The sequence below is a fragment of the Miscanthus floridulus genome, chromosome 12, assembly GCF_019320115.1.
Source record: "Miscanthus floridulus cultivar M001 chromosome 12, ASM1932011v1, whole genome shotgun sequence".
NCBI lineage: Eukaryota > Viridiplantae > Streptophyta > Magnoliopsida > Poales > Poaceae > Miscanthus > Miscanthus floridulus.
In genome coordinates, this window is record NC_089591.1 from 33,148,441 (window position 1) to 33,168,381 (window position 19,941).

The window sequence follows — 19,941 nt, forward strand, 5'->3', positions numbered from 1 at the left end:
CCACAAGTGCATCACAAGTATATCACAAGTCCATCACAAAGTGAACAACAAATGAAAAAAATACAACGTGCACTCATCTCAGCCACTGCGACTGTGGTGAAGGCCCAGCTCCATCATTCAGAGGTGCATGAGGTGGATTATTCGAACCACCGTTAGATGGAGACTGCACAAAGGAGAAAAGATTGTATGTGAGACAAGATTATTTGGATAGCTAATCTAGAAAGGTAGAGGCCATACAAGCAAATCATAAGCGAAAGTAAAAAACTTTCATACTCACAGGAGTAGCTGCAGCTGCAGGACGCGAAGGCGGAGGTGGAACCAACAGCCCAGCTAGTAGATAGAAGCCCACACGTTGCCGAAGCCCTTGTAGGAACTCCGTAATGTCCGTCAGCCTCTGCGCCTAGGCCTGCCACTCGGCCTCCAGCTGGGCCACCATCCTCTGCTGCCCGGCCTCCAACTCCTGACGTTGCCTCATTTCTTGTTCCAGCCGGGCCTACAATATTTCACTCCAATGTTTTAGTAATACAAAGCTAATTAAGGTGTATAAAGATCAATGTATAACGAGTAAAACAGGAATAACCTCGAGTGTGTCGACCCGATGCTGTGCAGCGGTCGGCCATGTGCGAATGGCCGGGCTCTCGCTCGTGCTCCGTGCTCGGATCTGGGAGAGAGAGGGAGTAGAGGCCTTGTCGATGACGCCGTCGCCAAGCCAGAACCACCCATGCTTCTTGCCTTGCCCCGCCCTCATGACGGCCTCTCCATTGAAGTCCTGGGTGCTCGGATCGTGGTCTGGCCCATGGAGCGACCTCGCCACCTCAGTGTACTCACTGATGCGGGAGTGGACGCTCGGGTTCGTGTATGCCTCAGGCAGGTCCTCCAGGTTGAAGGAGACGTCGGATGTCGCCTTGCCCTTGTGGGTCATACACCATGCCTGGAAGTCCGAGCAAGCCTGGCCACTATGTGACGCCGACTGCGAGAAAGACAACACGATGATTAGAAATCAGGCAGAACTGAGCGTCATAATAGATAAATGAATTCGCGTACCCATACTTGTTTGTATCCGGCGAGGCTGCAACTGCCTTGATGGTGTGCTGGACCTTGCATCTGCAAACGACGGTCCCGGACATCCCTGTGCATCTTGAGGTACTCCTCCGTGAACCACCTCTCCACCATCATCGCCCAACACTCGGGATACGCTTGGCACCACCAGGGAATCATCTACATATCATCAAGTATAGGACATATAAGAAGATCAAATTAAACCAACTTAATCTCAAAACGAATCAATATTGATGTTCTTCATTTACCTCAAGGTACTGCTCCTAGGTCAGCTGCATCTCTCTTGCATCTTTCTTGGTTTTCCTCTCTCCAAGCTTCGACCCGTAGTAGGTTACGATGGCCTAGATGCGCACCTTGTGATGCATGTTGGTGATGAGTTTTTTACAGGCTTTGGTAGTCACCTGCTCTGCCCTGGCCTCAAATCCCTCCTCGCATCTGTAATAAGTCTGCATACAAAAGTGATGTAGCCATTCATTATTTCAAGAAAAGTCCAATGAATGTGACGTATTGAGCAATGTTGTACGAGGGAGACTTACCCAAAACTCTACCTTCACCCGCGTCGCCTTGTTGGGGTACTCCGCATCAGGGGCAACGGCGTAGTGGTCAAATGAGTAGGCTGGCTCTGTCTTCGATGCGTACGTGACAATGCCAGGGAAGTGTTGCCTGCACAGAAGACCCAGGATGCCATTGACTAGCCGTGCGCTACCACCCGACACAACCACCCAGTTCCTGCACAAGTGATTAAGAAAAATTATTAGTTTTTTTTCATCATATCATATGAAGTAGTGGTGATAACATATAAAGTTACTTACTTTTGCCCTTCGGGGCGAATCACTGGGTGTTGGTGAGGAAGTGGAACTATGGGAGGCTCGTGGGACCTCGCAAGTAGACACTTGAAGAGGAGTCGGAGAAGCGGAACCCATGCCTGCCGCCTCCCACGGCGTGGGAGGAGACTCGTCCCGCTGAACTAGCTCCTCGTCCGACTCGTCCACGGGCGCCACCTCCTCCTCCAGCTCCTCCTCACACGACGTGGGAGGAGACACCCCCCTCCTATGGCTGGCGGTCCTCCTCCTCCTCCTCCTCCTCCTCCTGTCCGATCCCTCCACCGCCCCCTCCGCCCCCTCCTACAGCCGGCGTGGTCTTTGGTAAATCGAGTTCACGGACCTATGATGGTTGCCCGCCATCTTTGTTCAATCACTTGCAATAAAAAAGAAAAACAAGACATAATTAGAAATAGGTGCAAAAATGAACAAAACATAATTACAAAAAACATAGTAATACATGTATTAGAAATATATGCAAAAATGAACAAAACATAATTACAAAAAACATAGTATTACATGTATTAGAAATAATCTTCATGATTGAGATTAGCTGGATTATAGGTCTCATCATCACTATCAACATTGTCCAACTCATCAACACTATCCGAAGGAGGAATGTTGTCTTCATTGTCATTGCCTAAATGTAATCGCTCAAGCATTTGTATGTCCTTCAGATTTCGCACCTCGTCTCCGGCGTCCTCGTCATCATCCCTTTTATTGTCTACTTCCATTCCTATCTCTTCGGTTAAGTCTATGTCAAACCTCCCTTGTAGCCCCTCTTCTTGATAGAACTCTCCATCATATGTGTTTGGGTTGAAGTTGTAATCTTTATCGTTTGGGACAGGTAGTTTACCGTGTGGCGATACCTTGTGCACAATAGACCAACCCTTAAGATGCTCGGCGTCTTTGCACGCGTATGACGTATAATAAACCTGGACGCCCTGTTGAGCCACAATGTAGACATCTTTTCCTAGATAGACGGAATCCTATCGAATCTCGACTAGCCCAAGCTTAGGGGTCTGTCTCGTTACTCCAGGATGAAACCAGTGGCATTTGAATATGATAGGAGTAAGAGGTTTGGAACCATAGAATGATAGTTCGTAGATTTCTTCAATTCTTCCATAATAGTCGAGTCCATTAGTGATGGGCGTAACAACTCTGTTGTTTGTGGTTTTTCGATTGGGCCGACTTTGCTTGTAGCTTGCTGTGTGAAAACGATATCCATTCATGTCATAATCGGTAAATGACTTGACCCTAACGGCACAACCGTTTGCAACCTGTCTTAGCTCGTCACTTATAGGCGCATCAGTTTGGGCTTTCTGTTTGAACCAACAAATGAAATCGGGGCTCTCTGGTCCCACACCCTGGGAAAGAAGGGTATCATTTTCTTGTGGGGTAGGTTGCCTTGATCCATGCTAGGATTGACGAAGAAATTCCCTATACCAACGAGAAACAAGGGGGTTGGACGAAGAAACAAGGACATACGGTGAAATGAAACAAGTTCGTTTAGAACTTACCCAATGAACGGCTGCACCTCGACAAGGTTGGTCAACATATATAGCATGATACTACGCCAGTCTTCATTTTTCAATTGCTTAGTGGTCGATGCACTTGCGCTTCTGAGTTACCCATGGAAAAGGCTGAGGTTCGATTCATTTTTGCCAGCATTGTAACGAAGGGGTGAATTATAAACGCTAGGAAGGTTCTCAGTGTAGTATTTCTCTGTGAAGTTCGACACCTCCTCTAGAATGTATGCCTCTGCAATAGAAGCCTCAATTTTGGCTTTATTTCTACATTTTTTGCGAAGAGTCTTTAGACATCTCTCGATTGGATAGCACCAACGGTCCTGCATGGGCCCCCCGTATCCGTGCCTCATACAGGAGGTGCACAATCAAATGCTGCATCGATAAGAAGCCAGGTGGAAAGATCTTCTCCAACTTACAGAGCAACACAGGTGCCGCTTTTTCCAAGTCATCAATGACGGTCAGAGAGAGCTTCTTGGCACAAAGCTGGTGGAATAAGTAGCTCAACTATGCCAGCACTTGCCAGACATGCTCCTGGACATAGCCTCGAACCATCGCCGAAAGAAGCCGCTCAATCCATATGTGGTAGTCATGACTCTTCATCCCATTGACTCGCAGAGTGCCTAAGTTCACTCTCCTCTTTAGATTCGCTGCATACCCATCAGGGAACATTAGTGTCTGGATCCATTCAAGTACTTCCCTCCTTTGGTCCTTTTTCAAGACAAAATCGGCCTTAGGCCTTCTCCAGGTCTTGCCACGACTAGGAGGTTGTATCTCTTGATTTGGTCTATCGCACAACGTTGCCAGGTCCACTCTAGCCTTAGGGTTGTCCTTAGACTTTTTAGTGTCCATGAGTGTTGCCCAAAGTGCCTCGACGACATTCTTTTCAGTGTGCATTACATCAATGTTATGTGGCAGAAGAAGGTCATCGAAATAGGGGAGCCTCGTCAAGCCCGAGATATGAGTCCACATATGTTGTTCACCATATCCCACAAAACCACCTTCTTCATTGGGCACGAGAGCATCTATCTGAGCATGAACCTCAGCACCAGTCATCATCCGTGGTGCAGGGCTTGTCACTTTGACACCTTTCGTAAAGTTCTTGATGTCTTGTCTGAATGGATGGTCAAGAGGTAGGAATTGACGATGTCTGTCGAATGATGAATACTTGCCACCCTTCTACAACCAAATGAACCTCACACCTTCCTTGCATATTGGGCATGGAAACTTCTCGTGAACACACTAGGCGTAGAATATCCCATACGCTAGGAAGTCGTGCAGGGAGTAGTGGTACCAAACATGCATTTTGAAGGTTGTCTTTGTAGCTCGATCGTATGTCCATACCCCTTTGTCCCAAGCACGGACCAATTCATCAAACACGGGCTCCATGAACACACCCATATTACTCCCTGGGTGTCCAGGAATTATCAACGACAAGAATATGTTATGTCATTGAAAGGAGACACCGAGGGGAGATTAAGGGGATAACGAAGATGGGCAACAATGTGTATGGGGCAGCCATCATTCTATAAGGATTGAACCCATCTGTTGCCAGCGCGACATGTACATTACGAGCCTCATCTGCTTTGTCACGATGTTTGTCATTAAAGTGGATCCAAGCTTCACCATCGGATGGATGTACCATCTTGTCAAGATTGTACTGTTTGCCATTTTTGTGCCATATCATCTGTTTCATGGATTCCTCGATCATGTATAGTCGTTGGATCCTCGGTAGGAACGGAAGGTACCATAGGATTTTCACGGGGATCGTAAGTTGCCTCTCCGGGCCATCATCAGAGTCTACCTCCAGATACCTGGAGGATTTACACTTTGGATAGAACTTTGCATGCTTGTGTTCTTTCCAAAATAGGACGCACCCCTTCGGACAAGCATGTATCTGCTCATACGGCATCTTAAGTGCACGAAGGAGTTTCTGTGACTCGTACATGCTCTTTGGCAGAATGTTGCCCTCCAGAAGCAGGGTGCCAATCACGGCCAACATCTTATCGAAGCCTTCTCGACTCAAGTTTAACTCGGACTTCAACCCCATTAAGCGTCCAATGGCATCCAGTTGAGACACCATTGACCGATCGTGAAGGGGTTTCTATGCCGTGTCCATCATGTCATAGAACGCCTGTGTGGCGGCCTCCATCTCCTCCTTCTCACATCCCTCATTAAACTGTCCTTGGTGAAAGTCATCTAACATGTCTGCTACCCCGGCATCAGCATCAAAAGCCTCCACCCGTGGTCTCACCACCTCCTCTCCCATACGATGGGCTTCACCATGGTGGACCCACCGGGTGTAGTCCGACGTAAATCCATTCTTCACAAGATGTTTACCCATTTCCACCTTGTTTACCCTTCTCCTGTTTCCACATTTGCTGTAGGGACACAAAACTAGGCAATGTCCTTTAGCAGCCTTGCCAAATGCACCGTTCAAGAAAGCATTGGTCTTGTTCATCCATTCATTGGTGTAATCACTCTGACTTCTTCGACCCGTGTACATCCACTAACTGTCATCCATCCTCTAACATATGTATCACCGAGCAAAGTAACCATCAATTGCATCTACATGGTGTTCCTACTGTCTAATAGGTGAGGATAGGTCATAATCCCACCCGCAGATGCGTAGATGAGGTTAGTTTCCATGCTCTACTCCTATCCGAGATAGAATTTTGGTAGCATCTCCCCGCTGTTCTCTAGATACACGTCCTGCCAAAGAAGAGTGCGTATCTAGAGAACAACAGGGAGGTGATGCCAAAACTCTATCTCCGATCGGAACAGACCATGAAAACTAACCCATCTACGCATCCGCGGGCTGTCCAAAAAACGTGGACAATCCAAAACATATACGGTCGTAGATATGCAAAGATCTGCATACCTCCAACCGTATCTCTTTCGAACGGGAGACGCCTAACTGGGTTACGCGATCTACGACCATGATATGGAAAGAGAGGTTATACCTAGGGTGGCGGTGGAGTTAGGCTAGCGGGGTCATGGCGGGTTGGTGCAGTGGTGAGGCGACGCGGTGTAGGCAGACCCGCAGCGGCGAGGAAGACGATCGGGGTCGCCGAGATACTCCGGCTCTTCTCTGCAAAAAAAAGAACAAAATACTATCTCAGTTCAAAATTTCGGTAGAACCTCCCTGCACGGTGAGGTATCCAAAACCTACAAAAAACACATACGGCGCGATGGCCGACAACCACATATACATATGCATTCAATTCAACATATCATTGCCAAGTCACATTCATCCACCACCACCACCGCCACCGCCGTCACTCTACTCTTCTACTACTACAACCACCACCACCACCGCCACTCTACTCTTCTACTACTACAACCACCTCCACCACCTATTACTACTACTACCACCACAACCACCTACTGTACTACTACTACCACCACCACAACCACCTACTACTACTACTCTACCGAACTCTAGTTCTACTAAAACATACTACCACTGCTACTCTACTACTCACCTATGGTGTCGGGGGCTGGGAGGGCGTCGGGGTCGGCCGAGGCGCGCCGGGGACGGGGAGAGGATGGCCGCGGCGGTCGGGGGTGCGCTGAGGACGGTCGGGGTCGCGCCGAGAGGGCTAGGGCGGCGCTGCCATGGGTCGAGGCACGGGCCGTAGGGTTGGAGCGGCCGGCGTGGGGCGGCGGGCGCCGGCGGGCCACGGTGTCCGGGGCGGCCGGCGGGGGCGCGCCGCCGTGCGTGGGCGGCGGAGCGGCGGGGGCGCATCGGTGGGGTGGGGCAGGCGGGGGCGCGTCGACGGGTGGGGCGGACGAAGGCGGTGGGGGCACGCCGGCGGGGGCGCGCCGCCGTGCGCGGGTGGGGCGTGCGCAGGACAGGGTGGGATAGCGGCGCGCGTGTGTGCATGTGTGGGAGGGAGAGATGTAACGGTTGGCCGGTTTGAGTGTGGATGGGCCGTTTGCTGAGTGCCCCTATCTGGCACTCAGCAAAGGACTAGGGCTACCGGTTTGCCGAGTGCCAGATCGGGACACTCGTTAAACGTGTTTTCCTTTTTTTTTGAAATCTAAACCCTAAACCACACTGCATCGTATTTTTTTAAAAAAAAAATTACCACTTTGCCGAGTACCGGGCGGAGAGGCACTCGGCAAACATTTTTAAAAAATTTTGGCACGCTCTTTGCTGAGTGTCCCACGGACACTCGGCAAAGGGAACACTTTGCTGAGTGCCTTGCATCTGGCACTCGGCAAAGAGCATGTGTTGCCGAGTGTCAAAAGATGACACTCGGTAAACCAAAAAAAAAAATTTTTGTACTTTGACCTCCAAACTTTTTCTGTAGTCCTCTTACAGTACTTGGTACTCCATGTCGAAATTTGGTTTATTTCCCGAACTGTTTGCTATATTTAGTTAATTTATTTCATTTAATTGAATTTTTTCGAAAATGCAAATTTGAACTGCACGTGCATCGAATAATGGAATTTAATGATTCAAAAAATGATATTCATGGTTAATGATTCAAAAAATGATATTCATGGTATTCATGGTATTGAATATCATTTTTTGAATCATTAAATTTCATTATTCGATGCACGTGCAGTTCAAATTTGTATTTTCCAAAAAAAATTCAATTAAATGAAATAAATTAACTAAATAAAGCAAAAAGCCATAAAAATGTACCAAATTTTAACATGGAGTCTCATGTACTATAGGAGGACTCGAGAAAAATTTTAGAATTCAAAAGTAGAAAAAAAATAGTTTGTTGTTATTCTTTGCCGAGTGTCGGGGTCTGGCACTCGGCAAAAAAGTAGTTTGCCGAGTGCCTACCCGCTGGCACTCGACAAACCTAGACGGCAGGCGGCGGCCGTTACTTGACGCCGCTTTTTCCCGAGCGCCAGGGTTTGCCGTGTGCCTGACACTCGGCAAAAAGGGCCTTTGCCGAGTGTCTGGCTTTACCGAGTGCCTGACACTCGGCAAAGCCTTCTTTGCCGAGTGTATATCGTTGACGAGTGCGGCACTTGACAAAATAGCTCTTTGTCGAGTGTCTGACTTTTAGCCCTCGGCAAAAAAAAATTACACTCGACAAAGAATCTGTTTCCGTAGTGATGGGCCGGTTAATCGCGGCTGCTGATACAAAGAACAGAGATGAAGAGCTCATGTGCTTTGCTTTTAAGTATTTCTACTTGTATTTCTGATTTTACTTTGGAAGGGAAAAGGAGGTAAATGACGCCAGCATGCAGGAGTATAGCGGAGCAGAACTCGTCCCCGCTCGGCCGGCGTTCGGCACGGCGAGCACACACGCGCGTGACGGAGGCGGCGCAGGGGCCTGCTCAACGCGCTTGGCCGGGCTCAGGACCTGGACGTTTCCAAAGCTGTCAGCGGCATGGCATCCGGCAGCGACGCTTGGCCGGCTGTGGGGAAGACACGATTTGAAACCGCCGGGGCTCGATCGAATGGTCATGGGCGTTCCGCGCGGTGCCGTTACATGTACGCACGCGCGCGCAGAGGCGGCGCAGTGGCCTGGGTAATGTGCCTGGCCGGAGAGGTAGCTCACGCACTGCCCGAGGCCGAACACGTTGTTGTTGCCCTCGCCGGAGCCAGCGGTGCCGAAGGCCGAGCGCGTCACGTTATGGTAGGTAGTAACGAAGCTCACGTCGAAAGTCTTTGGGTCCACCGTCTACGTCGCAACGCACACCGTGTCCAGGATCGCCGGCGTGCCCGCGTCATCATCCGCACCAGCGGCGGCGGCCACAGCTCTGAGGATGAGAGGTGGATCGAGACGGCCGCCGCCGTCAAGAAGGGGCAGCACAGCAGTGCCCGTGCGCTGGTCGTGGCCGCCGCCCCTACATGGCGCCTAACAGGGGAGTCCACGCGCATTATTATTTCCGTACTTATGTTTCTGTTCCCGGGCGACGGAGCTGATCCGGACTCTAGGCGAGCGGAGCAGGCGAGGCGATGTCCGACGATGACAATAGTAATTTTCTAGGTATATATATATAGATATAGAAGATTTATAGACTTACTGTATCGGCGTATCCTTGTTTTTTGAAAATGCTGTATCGTTCTTTCCCCGTACCCGTGTCGGTAGATTTGTCATTATAATTTTGTAAAGTTGGAGATTTGTTATTGGCTAACATATACTCACACGAGTTAATGACACGTGACATACGATGGCATATCTTCAATTTAGCAAAATTATAATGGCAGTCTTCGAATTTCCCCCCTATCGGCTCATCCCGATGCCTGCTCGGCCCGGACTCCCGCAGCACCCCGGCGCCAGGCCCTGGACGCCGCGCCACGGAGGTCGCGCTCCACGGCAGCCGCGACTCGGAGGCCGCGCGCACCGACGACCGCGCCCAGGTCGCGAGCCACGGCGGCTGCGCCCCGGAGGCTGCACGACCCGACGGCCTTGTGCCCCGGCGGCCGCGCGTCGGAGGTCGCGAGCCACAGCAGCTGTGCCTCGGCAGTGGAGCGAGCCCGTTGCGGCTGGGCAGGCCCTTCCCCGCGGTGGCGCCCGCGCAGATGCGCCTGGCCGCCGGCGCCCCACGGTGGCCCCCTCGCGCCTCCCGAGCCCGCACGCCGGCGGCCGTGGCACATCCCGGCGACTGCGCCCCGTCGCCTCCCTCCCCCGAGCGTGTGCACCGTCAATCTTCTCCGGTGGCCGAGCCCCTCGCGCATCTCGGGCTTCTTCTCAGGGCGCGTCCGCACAACCGGTTCGTGCTCTCCGACGGCCGAGCCCCTCGCGCTCTCCGACGGCCTAGCCTCTCACGCCCCAGCATCTGAGCAGCATGCGCCCCGGCGGCCATGCTCGCGCTCGCCGCGGCGGCCCGTGGCTAGGCAGCCGTGCTTGCGCGCGCCCCGGCGGCGGCGCCAGCTCCCCGGTGGCCGCGCCTGCCCTTCTGGCCATGGCCGTGCGCCGGGCACCCCCACGGTACTCGCGCCCACACGGCACATGCTGTCTTTTTTTTTTTCTTGGGCCACACGTGGGAGATAAAGCTGAAATAAATTACTTTTTTCAGTTTTATCTCAACTTACAGGAGAGAAAAAAACAGATTCACCGATGAAGCTATTTTGAAGAAAAAAATGTTTAGAAAGAAAAACAGCTCACATCAGCTCGTTCGGTGTCAAATGGGCCTTACGAGTAAGCTATAATGAAACAGTCTCTCCCTTCATGTGCGCCTCTTTGCTACTCAGTCTCATTATGCCGACCGACTTGCAGAAGTAGTTGGAGGAAACCAGTGTATCTCTTCAACGTAGATCAGGAGGTAAACATCTTACTTAGATGTAGAAATTGGTTCCTCTACTTCGTCCTGGCGTAGTTGCGCCGTAGCCGCGTGGACGTTGGTGTCATGGGAGCTCGGCGCAGTGGAGTCCAGCGTAGTGGTGGCGATGCAGAGGCGACGACGGCGAAGTCAGTTGGTCTTTCCGTCGTTGGCAGCACTCTCTTTAGCTGTTGGTGGGTCACGGTGGCTCCGGTCAACATCATAGTTAGAGCCCTGATCCCCACCTCTCTTTATAGTGCTGTGTGACAGGAGCCCACCAACCATATCAGGGTTGGGCGCCCCCGATCAGCGCGCAGATACAAGAGCCCAATAGGGACTATTGGTGGAGATTAACTAACGTTCCCCCCTTAATCTCACTATCATCTTTTAATTTCATATCATTTACTTTTGTTCATTCCATTACAGATTAGCGCATAGAGCATGTTTCATCGTCACGGTCAATTGCCGATAGATTTAACAGCTACAATACACCACTCTTTTCCAGGAATTATAGGCTTTCTTTTAAACCCATGCTAGCTATATGTTCTCTGAACACGTGGGGTGGTAATCCTTTTGTAAGCGGATCCGCGAGCATCTTTTCGGTACTTATATGCTCAAGACTTATGACATGATCCCGGACTTTATCTTTCACAACATAATACTTTATGTCAATGTGTTTGGCAGTACCACTTGACTTATTGTTGTGATCATACTGTACTGTCGGATTATTATCGCAGTATAACTTAAGTGGTCTATAGATGTCGTCAACCACCTTCAAACCAGGTATGAACTTCTTTAGCCAGTTCACCTGCCCCGTTGCCTCATAACACGCTACAAACTCGGCATATATTATGGACGATGTAGTGACGATTTGCTTTGAGCTTTTCCATGAAATAGCTCCCCTGCGAGAGTGAATACATATCTAGACATGGATTTTCTATCATCTCCCGCATAATCAGAATCTGAATATCCCACTATATGGAATGAATCTGATCTTCTATACGTCATCATGAGGCTTTTCGTTTCTTGCAAATAACGCAAGACTTTCTTTACTAATTTCTAGTGTTCTATTCTAGGATTGCTCTGGAATATGTCAAATAACCCAGTAACAAATGCCAAGTCAGGGCGCGTACATACTTGAGCATATTGCAAGCTTCTAACAGCTGAAGCATATAGAACTGTTTTCATTTGATCGATCTCATACTGATTCCTAGGACATTAAAAATTCCCATATCTATCGCCCTTGACTATAGGAGTAGGTGAGGGACTATATTTGTGCATACTGAATTTCTGTAAGATCTTTTCTATATATGTCTTTTGTGATAGTCCTAATACCCCTTTACTTCTATCTCGGTGAATCTCGATCCCTAGAACGAACGAAGCTTCACCAAGATCTTTCATATCAAATTTTGAGGATAAAAACTTCTTTATCTTTAGTAGTAGACTCACATCACTACTAGCAAGTAAGATATCATCCATATACAGGACAAGGAAGATAAACTTCCCATTCTTAAACTTTGTATAGATACAATTGTCCTCTATATTCTCTTTAAACCCAAAATTCCTTATTGTCTGATCAAACTTCAAATACCGCTGTCTTAAAGCTTGTTTTAATCCATAAATGGATTTCTTTAGGCGGCATCCCATTCATTCTTTTTCTTCCATGATAAAACCTTTCGGTTGTGCCATGTAAACATTTTCCTCCAAGTCCCCGTTGAGAAATGTCGTCTTTGCATCCATCTGATGTAATTCTAAATCGTAATGTGCCACTAATGCCATTATGATTCTGAAGGAATCCTTACATAAGACTGGAGAAAAGGTCTCATTGTAATTAATCCCTTCTCTTTGCGTAAAGTCTTTTGCCATAAGTCACGCTTTATATCTCTCTATATTCCCTTAAGAGTTAAGTTTTATTTTGTAGACCCATTTACAGCCTACTGTTTTGACCCCTTTAGGAATTATTTTCAAGTCCCAAACTTTATTGGTATTCATAGATTTCATTTAATCTTCCATGGCCTCAAGCCACTTTGATGAATGATCACTTCTCATGGCTTCTTCAAATAAGGTGGGATCATCCTCCACTTGAAATTCCTCAGTGTTATATACTTCATAGTCAGCAGGAATAGCTGATTTTCTAACTCTTTGAGACCTTCTAGGGGCCTTCACATTTGGCACATCTTATGTTTGAGGCTATTGTTGCTCCCCCTCATGTGTGGCAATAGGTTCTACAGGATCTTGAAGAACAGGTTCCTCATCGTCATTCATTGTTGCCATAGGCGGAGAATAACAACAGGTGGTAGCACCACAGCATCTCGCACTGTCGGTGCAGCGACAGCAGGTAGTGAGAAAAATGATTCATGAATCATCGGAGTGAGCGCATACACCCGCTTCTCTTCAAGGTCAATTTCTCGAGCTACCATGCTCCCCCTCATCATTTCATCCTCTAGGAAGACAACATGTCTCATTTTCACAAACTTTGTATGTCTGTCTAGACAGTAGAAGCGAAAACCTTTTGATTTTTCTGAGTAGCCAATGAAATGGCAACTTACTATTTTGGGATCTAGCTTCCCAATGTTTGGGTTAAATACTTTAGCATCAGCAGGACTCCCCCACACACGTAAGTGGTTTAGTGAGGGTACTCTTCATGTCCATAACTCATATGGTGTTTTGGACACTGACTTACTTAGTACTCTATTGAGAATATAAATGTCGGTTTTTAACGCCTCCATCTACATGCTCAACGGTAAGGTGGAGTAACTTATCATACTACGCACCATATCTATCAGGGTACGATTGTGTCTTTCAGCTACTCCATTCTGCTGAGGTTCGCTCGGTGTAAAATTCTGGGCTACTATGCCATTCTCTTGTAAGAACCTTGCAAAAGGTCTAGGAACTTGGCCATATAGGGTATGCCAACCATAGTACTCCCCCCACGGTCGGACCTGACTATCTTAATCTTTAAATTGTGTTGGTTTTCAACTTCTGCCTTAAATATCTTAAATTTATCCAATGCTTCTGTTCTTTCTTTGATTGGATAAATGGAGCCATAACGGGAGTAATCATCTGTGAATGTCATAAACAAATCATAACCATCCACACTCTTTACAGAAAACGGACCACAGATGTCTATGTGAATAATCTATAAAATTCCTGCGCTTCGTTTGACATCTTTCTTAATTTTCTTTACATACTTTACTTTTATGCATTCTCTGTATTATTCTAAATCTGAGAACTCTAATGAAGGAAGAATATCATTCTTAACTAGTCTTTCTATTCTCCCCCTCGAAATATGGCCTAAACGATAGTGCCATAATTTCGACGACGCATCATGAGCTCTCTTTTATTTTCTGTTTACATCCACAGACGAGGATACATTCTCATTGTTGCATGCAATGTTTCCATCATCGTATACAACATTCACATCATCATGTAGTGATAACAAATAGTATGTGCTCTCTTATGCCACAATTTCTAGAGTACCTCTCTGTCACCATATTCTTTATCAGCTGGGTAACATATGTCTTTGAAGAACCAATGAACTGACTCTTTATTCTATCGAGGTACTCGGTGACCATGTCACACTCTGGGATTGAGCCCACAATTACAGGCTCAATCGTGTTCTTTATCACAGCCAAACATTTTTTGTTGGTAGTGACCCACTTCCTATGCTTAAGGTCATAGGACAACTTTTGGGATTCAAAATCCCTCTCTTTAATTGTCCAAGCGGCATCAGCCTCGTTTGTCTCCCTCACCAGTGCCACAGGCTCAGTGGAATATGGTGAGGTGACTACCTAGTCCACCTCAGCCAAGATGAAGGCCAGGTCAATCTTTTTCTTCCACTCCATGTAGTTGTCACCTTTGAGAGTGGGGATCTCTTTGATACAACCCATCAAGTTGTATCCGCCTTAAAACACAATTCATATAGAGTGAGAACATAAACAATGACAACAATTGCATGCCTTGATTCCAATGTTGGTCAAAATTAAAACATACAACTGTTATTATACACTAATTCTACATCACCGTTGGGCAGAAATAGAATTAATGCATAAAATCATTCAAATTGTGATATTGTTATTAACAACGTTGGTCAGAAAATAACAATATCATAATCATGTCAAAATCTCTTTTCTCTAATTAAATATCATGTTGGTTCAAAATAACTGGAGAATAAACAATTTCTTTAGCAGCGGAAAATGTAAAAAATTAACTATTTTTCAGAAGCATTTCTCTGTAATTTCTCTATTCTCTGAAAATTTATCCCGATGGTTCAAAATTTAACAGAGAATTAAAACAAAATTCATCAAATTCACTTCCAAAAAATAATAAAACAAAATTACTCTTCTATTCATTTTGGCCCGGCCTATAGCAACAGTAACCGGCCCAGCAGCTACCGTCGCGGCCCGGCCTGTAGCAACAGCACCCCTCTCTCGCGCGCGCGGTACCTCCCCCACGCCCAGGCCGAACCTGGGCCTAGGCCGCGAAAGTGGCCCGCCGTGCTCGCCCGTCTGGGCCAAAAGGCGCCCCGTTCTCTGGCCGCCGTTGGATCAAATCCGATGGCTGTGCGTGGTTCTCGAGCGAACAAAACCCACTCGGCACCGGCTCCTCCCATAACCCTAGTTCATTTGCTCTCTTCCACCCTCTCCTTCTCTCTCGCGCCGCGCAGGCATCAGCGGCGGCGGCCACGGTGGCCGCCGGCGCCGGTGAGGAAGACTGCTGTCGGACCAGGTTTGGCTCCCCTTCCTCCTCTTCTTTCTCTTCCCTTTCCCCTTCTCTTCCTCAGCATCATAGCCGAGTGACGGAGGAGCAGCGGTGGCTGCACGTGACCGCTGAGGAAAAGTGACGGTGCCACCACGGGGCCCCTCGTAGGCGTGCGAGCTCACCAAGGGTGAGCTCGCCGCCGTCAAGCGGCCTTGTGGCGATGCCCTTGACCCCGAAGCCCGAGGCGTAGGCCGCGCGGTGGCGTGACCTCCCGGCCGGGGTGGTTCTTCCCGCGCAACATCTGAGGAACACCGACGGTGATGACCATGGCAGGTGAGCCCTAGGTAGGCCCTCGTGCCGTCCGTCCATGCTTCTCTCTCTAGGGTTGGGTCTTAGGGTTTGGCCAAATCTGAACCCACTGTTCATCTTCTTTCTAAAATCGTTCTTCTTTTCTACCCCAACATGCGATTTACGATTAGCCGCCCTTCTCGGCCTTCTTCTCTCGCCTGGATCTTGATTCTGAATTTTCTTCTCTGTTCTTTGCCGATTGGGGATTAGGGTTAGGGTTTGACTCACTAGAGTCACTATTCATCTTCCCCAGCGAATGCTTTGTGGGTTAGGGTTCGGCTTCACGTGCCGAGACCCCTTTCTCTTCTCTTCTCAAATCCGAACGGGCTCTGTTCTTTTCTTGCCGTGCGCGACGAAGACGGCGGTGCGACACCTTTCCCCATGTGGTGGTAGTGGTGACCGGTAGTTGAGTGATGCCCGCCACCCTCCCGGTCTCTTTTCTATTTTCTTTTACCCGGTTATGGTTAGGGTTTCAATCCGAAATGGATCAAACCCTCTGTTCCTCTTCGATTTCTTTTCAATTCTCTACCCTATACTAGATCTACAGACTGTTAACCCAGCTCTGGTACCATTGAAGAAAACCAGTGTTGCTCTTAAATGTAGATCAGGGGGTAAACATCTTACTTAGATGTAGAAATTGGTTCCTCTACTTCGCCCCAGCGCAGTTGCGCCGCAGCCGCGTGGACGCCGGTGTCATGGGAGCTCGGCGCGGTGGAGTCCAGCGTAGTGGTGGCGATGTAGAGGCGACGACGGCGAAGTCAGTGGGTCTTTCCGTCGCTGGCAGCACTCTCTTTAGATCGGGTTAAGTTTAGCTGTTGGTGGGTCACGACGGCTCCGGTCAACCTCATAGTTAGAGCTCTGATCCCCACCTCTCTTTATAGTGTTGTGCGACAAAGGCCCACCAACCATATCAGGGTTGGGCGCCCCCAATCAGAACGCAGATCCAAGGGCCCAATAGGCCTAGCCTCTCACGCCCCGGCAGCTGAGCAGCACGCGCCCCGGCGGCCATGCTCGTGCATGCCGCGGTGGCCCGTGGCTAGGCAGCCATGCTTGCGCGCGCCCCGGCGGCGGCGCCAGTGCCCCGCTGTCCGCGCCTGCTCTTCTGGCCATGGCCGTGCGCCGGGCACCCCCACGGTACTCGCGCCCATAGGGCACATGCTGTCTTTTTTTTTCTTGGGCCACACGTGGGAGATAAAGCTAAAATAAATTACTTTTTTCAGCTTCATCTCAACTTATCTCTATCTTAGAGGAGAGAAAAAACAGATTCACCAATGAAGCTATTTTGAAAAAGAAATGTTTAGAAAAAAAAACAGCTCACATCAGCTCGTTCTATGTAAAGGGGCCTTACAAGTAAGCTATAATGACACAGTCTCTCCCTTCGTGTGCGCCTCTTTGCTACTCAGTCTCATTATGCCGACCGTCTTGCAGAAACAGTAAGTACTATTATTGTCTCTCTTTTCTTTCTATCCTTTCTTTATCTATGTGTTTCCATTGGAAGACTTCCATCTCTCTGTGGACTCACTGCAGGACTAGGATCTAAGGCATTCCATAACTCAAAGTTGTTTACACCTGTAATTTGCTCCATACAGGAAAGATCTGAAAATCAATGCACCAGACCACCAGTCAATTGAAGTCCTTGATCGATCAAGTCAGAATGCAGCAGGAGAAGATTGTAGCATTGGAAGGTACAAACACCTTAATCTTGCACCTCCATGTGATATTTTTTTGGACGTTACAACTCAAATCAGGCATATCTATGAGGTTGCTCAAGTGTAATATGTTTGCAAGATACTTCGTACAATTGATCACAAAATATAGTTCCTGGCACTGTCTTGGATATTCACTACTCAATTAATGCTTGCTGCAACTTTTAGTTTTCTCTGCTGTGCTCTGTGACAAAACTTACGGCTTTTCCTAATGATAAATTGTTACCATGCTCATCTTCACCAATCACCTCCTGAATAAGCTTGTATATCTCGACACTGCTTTGATCATGGCAGTACCGATATGCTTTTCCCGGCTTTACGAAAATTCTTTTTATTTCTTTTGAGGCGTTGTCTGCTTTTGTGTATTATCTTGATTGACAGATCTAGTGGGTATTTAACATTATAAAGTTTCGGTGATGGAAGAGAGATAAAGGTACGGCAAGATGAAGGACGTGCACATCTGAAGATTTTTTTTTTTTGAAACGCAAAGGATCCTCACTCATACGGAGATCAAATATGAGTGAGGCAATTACACATATTCAAAACTTTTCTACATAGCTAACACACACGACTCAACTGCCCTAGATTGCAAAAGTAAGTCCCAACCCCTGCAGTTTCTTGGCACCAGCCATGCACCATAAGGCGTGCTCATCGTTCAGTTCACACGAAATTGTGTTAACTGAAGGAGAAGCCCCCTCAAATACACAAGCATTTCTATGTTTCCAAATAGTCCAGGCACCAAGAATAATTAGAGTGTTCACTCCTTTTTTGTGCTCCTTTTTAACTCTTCTCATTGTCTTAAATCTGTTAGCTCCTTTCATTTTGTCGGGGGACTAAATCTGTTAGCTCCAACGGATGGAGCAATATGAAGATTTTGATAATCTTGAAAGTATGAACCATCACCTTTCTTCTAGCATTTGATTGTTGATTTTGTTGGCTAGCCTTGTCCTGCTTAGTTGAATTTCTTTGTCCTCCACCACTGTTTCAGTTATGATGCACGGAATAAGACTTTTAGGTTGTAGGATACCACATCATTCACCCATCAGAACCTTGCCATACTAGAGCATTATGCACATGGTTGATCCTCCATGTATTGTGAACAACTCATAAACAGCCTGACTGTTTTTTCAACTTGAAATTATCACTCATTTCAAGAATTGAACTATCATTTTCCATGACTTGTATATGTGAGAATAATTTAAATCTGAGTAAAGTATGTTTAGAATAGCATTGCAACATATTGGACCATAGTAAAAGTTTCTAAATGTTGTTGTCCAAATGCCAAATTACAGAAGTGAGACATCTCTGGTACTAAAACCTTGCAGTTGCCATCTACTTATTGGGTCAAAAATTGTATATTTACTTAACTGTACACTGTTCTTCCTTTTATGTATATTCTACCCTTGTGTACTTTCTAACCCTTTGTTTAATATTTCTTTTAAATGCAGAAACGAGTGTGCAGAAGCTACTATACAAGAATATGGTTCCTGTTGCTGCTGTTGTCATAATGGCTTGCAATCGACCGGACTTGTCAGTGTTTCGAACCGCCGACTAGTAAATTTGTGTTTGCGCGTCTGGCTCGGACGGTGTACTCGGAGGACACGAGGGTTTATACTGGTTCGGATAGAATGTCCCTACGTCTAGTTTGAGGCTGCTCATGTTACCGGCACTTGTTTGTAGTAGAGGTTACAAACGGGTGAGAGTGGGACAATGTCCCAAGTCTTTGATGGAAGAATCGAATGGAGTTAAGTCTAGTTGAATTCGTTGAACCATTTAACGTTTAGCCGTGCCCTTCGTGGGGCGTCCTGCTTTCCCTTTTATAGTTGAAGGGGAAGGCGCATGTTACACGAGAGAGAGAGAGAGAGAGAGAGAGAAGAAGAAGAAGAAGAAGAAGGCCTCTGGGGTCGCAACGCCCTTCATCTCCTTTACGTGGGTCCCACCAGTCCTATAGATGATGACGGGGACGGCTCCACGTCGTGACCCTGTTCATCACAGGCGCTATATGTGGGCATCGTCAGTCAGTCATGGCGCTCCATTCTGTCCCGACGGATGGCATGGTTAGCAGATACCCCCGTCGAAAGTCGTACGGGGATTAGGTAGCATAGCCGGCACGTCCGACACTGTTGGTGACATGAGTCCTCAGGTATGGCCTGTCGTGGCTGTGGGTCACGTCAAGATGTGCCTACTCCCTTCTAGTGTCAGAACTTTGATCCTAGGTTCGTACTTTTAGACCTATAGTGGTTGGAGGCGGTATGGACCCCCGTAGGTGGAATCCCCTTTCGAGGGGTCGGGCGAGACGAAGTCCGTGCTCGAGGGCTCTGGCGAGACAGAGCCCGCGCCCTCGGGATCGGACGAGACGGAGCCCACGCCCTCAGGGTCAGGCGTGATGGAGCCCATGCCCTTGGGGTCGGGCGACACGGAGCCCGCACCCTCGGGGTCGGGCGTGACGGAGGCCACACCCTCGGGGTCAGGCGGGATACAGCCCGTACCTTCAGGGTCGGGCGAGACCAAAATACGCTCTTGACCATCGGGGCGAGTTAGCGT

At 48.1% G+C, this 19,941-nt stretch overlaps 1 pseudogene; it reads left to right on the forward strand.

Moving 5' to 3' along the window:
* The first annotated feature begins 10,168 nt into the window (after positions 1 to 10,168).
* Positions 10,169 to 19,941, forward strand: part of LOC136495683 (alpha-1,3-mannosyl-glycoprotein 2-beta-N-acetylglucosaminyltransferase-like) — a 70,091-nt pseudogene continuing 60,318 nt past the window's right edge.